Source organism: Lutjanus erythropterus, chromosome 20 (assembly GCF_056507025.1).
Source record: "Lutjanus erythropterus isolate fLutEry1 chromosome 20, fLutEry1.hap2, whole genome shotgun sequence".
In the NCBI taxonomy this organism is placed as follows: Eukaryota; Metazoa; Chordata; class Actinopteri; order Lutjaniformes; family Lutjanidae; genus Lutjanus; species Lutjanus erythropterus.
The window spans coordinates 23,584,890-23,593,387 of record NC_139336.1 but is presented as its reverse complement, the minus strand read 5'-3'; the positions used below and the strand labels follow the sequence as shown (position 1 = coordinate 23,593,387).

Sequence of the window (8,498 nt, the reverse complement as noted above, 5' to 3'; positions counted from 1 at the left end):
ACACTTACTTGCTCTTAACGCATCTGCCCAGGAGAACTCGTCTTTGGCATAATTATGACGCAGCTGCTCTAATTCCTTTTCCAATTCCCTTATCCTCTTTCGTGCTTTTAACATTGTTGCAAAGTTGTTGTTGGTTTGTTGGTTTGAGTTGGTTTGTCTATTATTCATGTTCAATGTTTAACAATTACAGATGACTTGATCTTGTGATCCCTTAAAACGCTCAGTCTGTCTGTCTGTGCCGGTCTGACAATACAGTGTTTTAAGGGCGATATGTGACGTCATCAGAGGGCGCTGTTGTGATGACGTCATCACAATGGTGCCTCGGTCTTATCACGGCGCCGTTACAGCGGCAGTCAAACGGGAATTAACGGTAAGTCTCTCAGCTTTGTAACTGACGGTCACCCGTTGAAATACGAGTTAACGTTAGCTAGCTCAAATAATGTCTCTGCAGCTAATATCAGCAAGCTGAGGCACGAATGTCAGTTGTAAGCTAGTTAGTAAGCTAGCTTAGAGCTATAAGTAGCTAGCTTAGCTAACTAGTTATAGCTCGTCGGCAAGATAACGTCTTTACCACCTGCTATATGGAGTCGCGGTTTTGTTATTCACCAGTGAGAAGCTGTAACGTTAAACGTGCTCTGGACAAACAGCAGAGCTAACGTTAAGCTGACCAGACTAAGTTGCGAGTGGCGTCGTAGAAATGTTAGTTAGCTCCCCTCAATTAGCCACGGTGCTAACTAGGCTAGCGTGATAACGTCTGACGGCACGAGGATGACCTGCTCTTTTCTGCCTCCAGTCAGGGTTTATTTACCCCGTGAAGCTCTCTCATACACTCAACATTACACTAACCGAATGAGTAACAGAGAGGCTTTTGTTGACTAAAGATAGTCGTCTAGCATTGGTGAGTGAAAGACTGTCTGGTGATGGGACATAATGTTACAGCATGTTTTTTTATAAATGTTTTCTTATAACCGTTGAAGTGTGTTAACCATAGAATATCAGTGCTATCTACTGTGTGTTGTTGACTGACTCTGTTGTCTGTCATTTTGGTTCCGCACTAGTCAAAAGACAGGTGCTAGAAATAAACTCTTCAATTTTAATGTAGTGTTTGCAAGGTTTTGCAAGTGCTTGGATTTTGGATAAAGTGCCTGAAACTACTAGAAATTGTAATTGCATTACTTTCATAACTAATTATATTCTGATCGAATGGTTTACTTTTTAGATAAAGAAATAAATTAAGTCAATAAAAGGTTTCATACGAAATAATGCAATTTAATATTCCTCTAAGGTACATAAAGAACAGGTTAAAAAAATACATCAATCAAGCAATATCTGATCTAGAACGATCACAGCAAATAAGTCACTCTGAACAAACAGCAAAATCCTTAGATAAATGAAAAATAGAGCTTAACTTATTGCTCACACAAAGGGCAGAATTTGTCATACATAAATATAGGCTTAATCATTGTTTTTATAGTAACCATCCAAGCAAATTAAAGATTAATGACGAAGTGACAAAAAATAGCAGCTTTTACATCAGAAACTGGGACCATTTTAAGGGCTCTTAAGATGATTAATCAGAGTTTTTGTAACTTTTATAGGCAACTGTATACTTCAGAAAAGAAGGCTTCAGCAGTAGATAGGGAGAGAAATTAGTAGAGAAATTAATCTTGACTTCATTATCAGCAATGCAATTTAAAAAATTCAGAAATGAGAAAAAATATACGACTGAAAATCTAACTGGCCCGCTAATACACCAGTATTTTATAACAATTTATTAAAATCTGGAGGACAGTATTTTATTTCACTGCAATGGTATAATTCAGGAATACACAATTTAGGAGAAATTATGAAAGATATTGGTTTAAAGCGATAGTTCATCCAAAAATGAAATTTTTCATTCATTTTTGGGTGAACTATTGCTTTAAGAAGCTTTCAGGATTTGAGAGAACCATATAATTTGTCATCCAACTCGTTTTCTTTTTCTATATTTGCAGCTACATTCTGCAATATGAGCTGCAAATATTCTGTGTGACAGGCAACGTGTTACTCATCCTATAACGGTTTTATTTAAGAAACTATCAGGATTAATTGTCAATTTGTATGTGTGTGACCTAACATCCCCACACCTGCAGGCGCAGAGTTGATACTTCTGAGTTGATACATGACCAGGGGGAGGGGGAACAATATTGGCAGGTGTCAGGTTTGTCCCATCCGAAATGATTCTAAGACCAGCATGAACTGTTCGCTATGCAAGAAATATATCTGCAAGGAGCATTCACACACTCTCTGCACGTCCTGTGTAAAGTAGTGCATACTGTGGGCATAAAGAACTGTTCCGTGTTCTGACTATCTGACTGATATTCTCACTATGATTTTCTGTTTCACAAATGGGTGAATTTTCAAACATGTAAACCCCCTCACACACACCAAAAAAAAAACAACCAAAAAAACAAAAGACAAACAAACAAACAAACAAAAAAACTCTTTAACTCTGCCACTGCCGGTCCCAAGCCCGGATAACAAAAGAGGAGGGGAGAGTGAGACGTTATAGTGACTAACCACAAATATGTCATGAAAAAAAGGAGATAAAAATAAGCAAATAAATTTGTTTATGGGGGAGGGGGGTCACCAACATCAATCACTATGGTTCATTCTGTGAGAGTCATGAATGTGCACCCCAAATTAGAAAAGATTTGGATGAAAGATTTTTGAGATACACTAACTCTAAAACTGAAAGTTTGACCTGATGGTGGCGCTGCAGGAAAGGTCATATTATCAACAAAACCAATAGGGTTCATACTCTTGTGGTCATTACTGTTGTTAGTAAATTTGAGAAGATTTGGATGAAAACTTTTCAAGATAAATTAATTCTAATTTAAAAGTTTGGCCCGATGGTGGTGCTAGAGGACAGATCAAGGTTTCATTATCAAGGGGTTATTTATGTATTCAACAAATAAACAAAGTGCCTGACACAAAAACTTGGTCAACAATTTTCTGTAAATCATTTTCTGGAGGCAAATATCCCTGGGGTCAGATTGACCCCAAGGGTAAAATGTGTTAGTAATATTTGAGGATAATAGGAGGGTTAAAGGACATGTTTCTGTAATTTATAATACATTGTTAGAATATAGGGTTATGGTTATAGAATAGAGTCCATTGGCCATAGTAAAGGTATGGAATAAAAACTGTTTCAAATCATCTGTAGACTGGTCCAGAGTTTGGAGGAATGTCGCTCGCTCATTGCAAAACCCAAATCATAAATTAATACATTTAAATTTTGTATCTCAAACTTATTTGACACCAAAACAGCGATTCATGATGAATATAACTACTTTTCCAGACTGCACTTAATGTGATTGAATGATATTACTAATATATTTGTGTTTTTTTGTGGATGGGTCCAAGCCTTTTGACCAAGTGAAACACGGTAAATTGTTAAACTACAAGAGCGGCGTGTCCCAATATATTTGGCAAGTATCACAGGATCACTTATGATATTTGTATCAAACTACGCAGGCTAGATGGGATAAGAGTATACCTGTCCTGAACTGTTTCTTAGTGACCAATGGGGTCTGACGAGATGTTCTCTTTAATGTCTGCATAGATGACCTTTCAAAGGAGTTACATGAGTGTAAGACTGAATGTATGGTGAGGGATCGTGTTATTAACCACCTGATGATATACGATGATGATTTAGTCATCTTGTATACTCGTAGTACTGGCTCACACTGCCCAGAGTCTGATCAAGCTGTGATGTACAGAATGGCATTAAATTTAAGTCTAAAAGACTGATGTCATGATTGCTGAAAGCACAGAAGATCACAAGCCACATGTTCCTTCATTTGTATTGTCAGACCAATTGCTAAATGTGGTGAACAAAGTCCAGATATTCGGGTCACATCAACAGTTGATGATGTTGATGATTCTGATGACGATGTGCAGAGCCAGTGTTGAAAACTGTATGCAAACTAATATGCTGGCAGGCAAATTTCGTATGTGTACAGATAATGTTAAAACAGCCCTTTTAAAACCTACTGTGCTCCACTGTATACAGCCCACCTGTGGTGAAGTTACAGCAAAACAAAAATGAAGAGGCTTCAGGTTGCATTTAATGATGCATTTAGAATCTCTCAAGCTCCCAAGAAGTCTAAGTCTTATGTTTGTGACTTATAATCTTCCCAGCTGCAGTGATGTCACATGAATGTGCAAATAGTTATTTGACCATAAAAACAAAAGAAAAAAAAATTAATGTCACTGAATTTTATTTAAAACACTCAGAGAAAGTAGCGGAACAAGGTTTTTGACATTAGAATATTGTTCTGTCAGGTAATCAGAGGAAAAAAGCCAAAACTCTCTAGTCAATATGTAACTGAAACTATTCACATAGTTACAAAATAAGTACTTTTGTTTTTTGTTCATAATAATTATGAATGAGGGACACATCAGACTCCTCACACTTCTGGGGGGGGGGGGGGGGTCTGACTGACCTGCTTCATCTGCCTGCAGTGTGTAGAAGTCTTGTTTCCACACAAAAGTCACCTGTTTTTGTCAGTCTTGCAGAGACTGGCACAGATATGTGGTCCCTGTGTGCTCTGACAGAAGGGACCAGAGCTGCAACAGCACTGCTGAACTGCTGGACAGCTCCATCATGAGGACTTTGTGAATCTGGGGGATGGGCTTGTTGTCCTGCAGCAGAGGTGTCAGGCTCTTAACCGCTTTAAAACAAATAACATAAATAAAAAAAACACATGAGATTGTTTATACCAAATCAGTGAGTGTTTTTGCATTCACTTCTCACTTCACTGAAACCTGCATACCCATTCTACACTCTGTATGCTGTGTGCTGTGTGCAAACTAGAGCAAGAGCTTACACAACTTCATAAAGTAAAACATCTTGTGTTTATGCAGTTATCTGCTCTACCTGAGAACCATAGCCTCCCACCCTTCAAAATATCCTGTGTTCACACAGTTTCCTACTCTCCCTGAGAACAACATTTTTAAATGGTAAGGCCTTTAAATATTTACTGCACCCTAACCCTGGATAGCTGGACAGAACCTCCAAAATATTGTGTATATGGGATGTAATTGAGAGCAGCATAATACTCTTATATAATGACTCCAATACAACACGTTTAGTCAGCGAGGATGATCACTTGTTTGGTGCAGATATATTTCTGTGTGATGTCCAGGCTGTGGCTGTGATTTATGATGTGAAATAACCAAATTAATCTTCATCATAACATCGTAAGAATGACAGAATTGGAGCAGAAAATCCTCATGAAGAGCATTTAAAATACTGATCAGTGTTCATTAACAGATATTGTACACATATTTCAGCCGTCCTTTGGTTTCTAAGTCCACTGAACTCATGAATTAATTTTAGGAAGTGGCGTTGAAGTAGTTTCACTTGTGAAGTGTGGTTGGTTCCTGATGAGACTGGTAGAGGTGTCCATTCCTTTTCAGTTTTGTAGTATTGTAAAGAAAGTATTCTGTTGACTGTCTCTTGCTCAAAGTTTGTGAAGGTCTAATTTTGCCAAACATTTCTCTCTTTTCTCTGCAATATTGCACCAACATGGGTGTCTAAAAATTCAGACTTAAAAAAAACATGTACTAATGTATAAAAATGTACAATGTCCACTTCAGATTTAGTCATATGTAGCACAACCCCTGTCCACACACAGAAGAATAATTATTATTTATTGAGTATATTTTTTATTGAGTTCATGATTGAATCATGTGTATCCATTTTTATTAAATCTAATGGTTTGTTTTTCTTCCGGCTTTATTTTATTTGCTTCAGTGCTGTGATTTTCAGGATTTTGAACAAATACTTTGATTCAAAACAGATGTATTTGATAATTTTCCTGAATTAAAAAAAAACGTTTTATAGTTTGCATTGCCACAGTTCCTCCAGCACTTCTTTTATATTTAGAAATAATTTCTGGGTTCAAAAATATCTCATTTATTTTCTAAGCAAATTCTCTCCAAAATAAGGAATTGATGGTTTTACCATTAAATGCCTGTGTCCATTCTTCATCTATTATTTTTGTTCCCAATTTTTCCCCCTTTTTATCTTCACAGTTGCAAATGTTGCTTCTTCATTCATATTGTATTTTTTTAAAAATACTTGTAATTGTTCATGACATTTGAAAAATGATTCTTTTTTGGTTTTATCTTATTTACAAGTATCTATAAAGCAGATTATTTTTTATGTGATAATGTTTAGAGATCTTTTCAAAAGAATCCATCTCATATTCAGACACTGTCAGTTTTGCAAACCTTGAGTCAACCTTTATCCTCAATGGCTGTAATAACTTGTTTTCTCCCATTTTGTGTTTTTACAGTGAATCAGTGATGTCTCTTTTTCAGACATTTTGGGCTGATATTAACAAACTGTTGTTTTTGTATCTCAGATGGAAGCATGTGGGTGAAAGCCTTCTTGCTGTGTACAGACCACACCCCCGAGTCTTGGCCGCAGGATTGACTTGTCAGAGTATCGTGACCCAAAGTTCCTCTAGAGCCTCCCCCAACCCAGCAGCCCCGTCAGTATGGACCAGCACTTTCAGAGGGATTTGTTACTCCTGGCCTTGGGTTCATCCCAGAAAGACCTGTTTGAGGGGGACTGGCTGCATGCCATGGTGCGTGTCTACTAGCTTAAGGCATGATTCCTGGCCCTGCAGGTAAGGTCTGCACGCTTAGTAGTAGTCCTTTCTACTCAGCTCAGCTCAGCCAGGTGTGACTTGTAAGTCTGTCTTTCTTGTCTTTTGTCAGGGAGACGTGGATGTGGCCCTGGAGAGCTATGATGTTTGTACAGGCCTCTTGCAGAGCAAACCGAAGACCCCTGAAGGGAAATATTACGTGATCAACCTGCCTAACTTGCGCATAGATGCAGCGATCTCTGTGGAGGAGGTCAGTGTGGCGGCTGATGAAACATTTTTGTCTTTTACAATATAACCCTCATTGCTATCGTATTCTAGTTAAGTTTTTAAAATGAAGTTTCTTGTTTTCATGTGCTATAAAAATAAACTGTTGGTAGCCTATACAATTTAATCTTTATTTTATTTAACCTTAAGTTTACCAGGAATATTCCCATGGAGACACACTGGTCAGTCTCTTTTACAAGTGACTCCTGACCAGGGCCGCGTTTCCCAGAGCCTTCGTAGCGCTACGTGCGTCGTAATTTGTATTTTAAGGTCTCCCTTAAGGTTGTCCCAACTCTGGGAAACAGCCCGTAACCTTAAGGGAGACCTTAAAATACAACTTACGACGCACGTAGCGCTACGAAGGCTCTGGGAAACGGGGCCCAAGACAGCTGCATAAAAAGTATCACATAAAAGGAAAAAAAAAAACTCAACTTAAAAAACTTAACTTCACATGAAGGAAATGAGCAACAGACTCAAAACAAACGGCAAATTAAAATGATCTAGTTTACGGTGGCTCTTCAGCTCACACCAAGATGAGGCTGCAAAAACTCCAAAAGCACTTTCACCAAAGATGAGGCAGGTTTGAGGAATTCAATACAAAATTTGTCCACATGACTGAAGGTCCTAACCACTGCTGTTTTTAGAAGTCAGTAGAGAACATATAAATTCAGTTCATGCAATACGGTCTTATAAAGAAAAAAGTACCAGTACCAATTTTCCATTTTTTTTCCATTGCTCTAGAGTTGGATGTTGCTGATATTGTCTCCTCTGTGGCGAGCGTTGAAGTGTACAGGCGGGAAGTCAGCAGGTACGGAGCCGCAGACTGAAGGGAGAGCTGAATTCTCCCACAGGATGGAGCAGCGTACACGGCCTGGGAGTAAATGCTGATAGACGTCGGCCTGGGCGCCACATTCAGACGGTTCTCTTCTCCTTCAAGGAGCTTCCTAACAGAATAAAACACATATCACAAGTAAATGGGAAGATGCTAAATCATTGGTGTTGGTGGCATTCATTTAAAGGCATATTATGCAGGATTTGGATTGAGCAGTAAATACGTCTTTACACAGTTGTGTAGCAAAAAGCACCGTTCCAACCTACAGAACCTTTTCTAATATATATCTCTAGACGCTTTGGAGATCAACTATCCTGCAGTATTCTACCTTTTAATCCCACAATTACAACACTGGAAATACTGTGTAACATGTTAGTTGGACAAAATTGCATCTCAACTAAGCTTTGGGATGTCATTGCATGCTTAATACCTGGAAACAGACAGTCAGACTCATCTCAATAGTCAAAAAATGTGGAAATGCACAAATTATTGCACAGCGAGATATTTTCGGGCCTGTCCTGTCCTGCAGTGCAGAGATCTCCGTGCTCTGTTTCTCCTCCACCTCCTGCAGGTGGTTCTTCAGGGCTTGATTCATCTCCCTGCAGGCATCGATCTCCAGCGTCTTGGACTTGAGGAGCCGGCGGTACTTTCCGGCTTCATCTCTGGTGTTCTGTGCGCTCTCGCAATGTAACAATGGAATGTTATGAAATCTTTTACAAATGAAAATAAAATCAGACAAGGCT

At 38.6% G+C, this 8,498-nt stretch overlaps 1 long non-coding RNA gene across 1 annotated transcript; it reads left to right on the top strand.

The window, feature by feature from the left end:
• Positions 1-6,555: 6,555 nt before the first annotated feature.
• Positions 6,556-7,913, top strand: LOC146308538 (uncharacterized). The gene is made up of 3 exons (XR_014772634.1): positions 6,556-6,680; positions 6,772-6,909; positions 7,665-7,913. It is a non-coding gene; the product is annotated as an uncharacterized LOC146308538 (long non-coding RNA).
• The last annotated feature ends 585 nt before the right edge of the window (positions 7,914-8,498 follow it).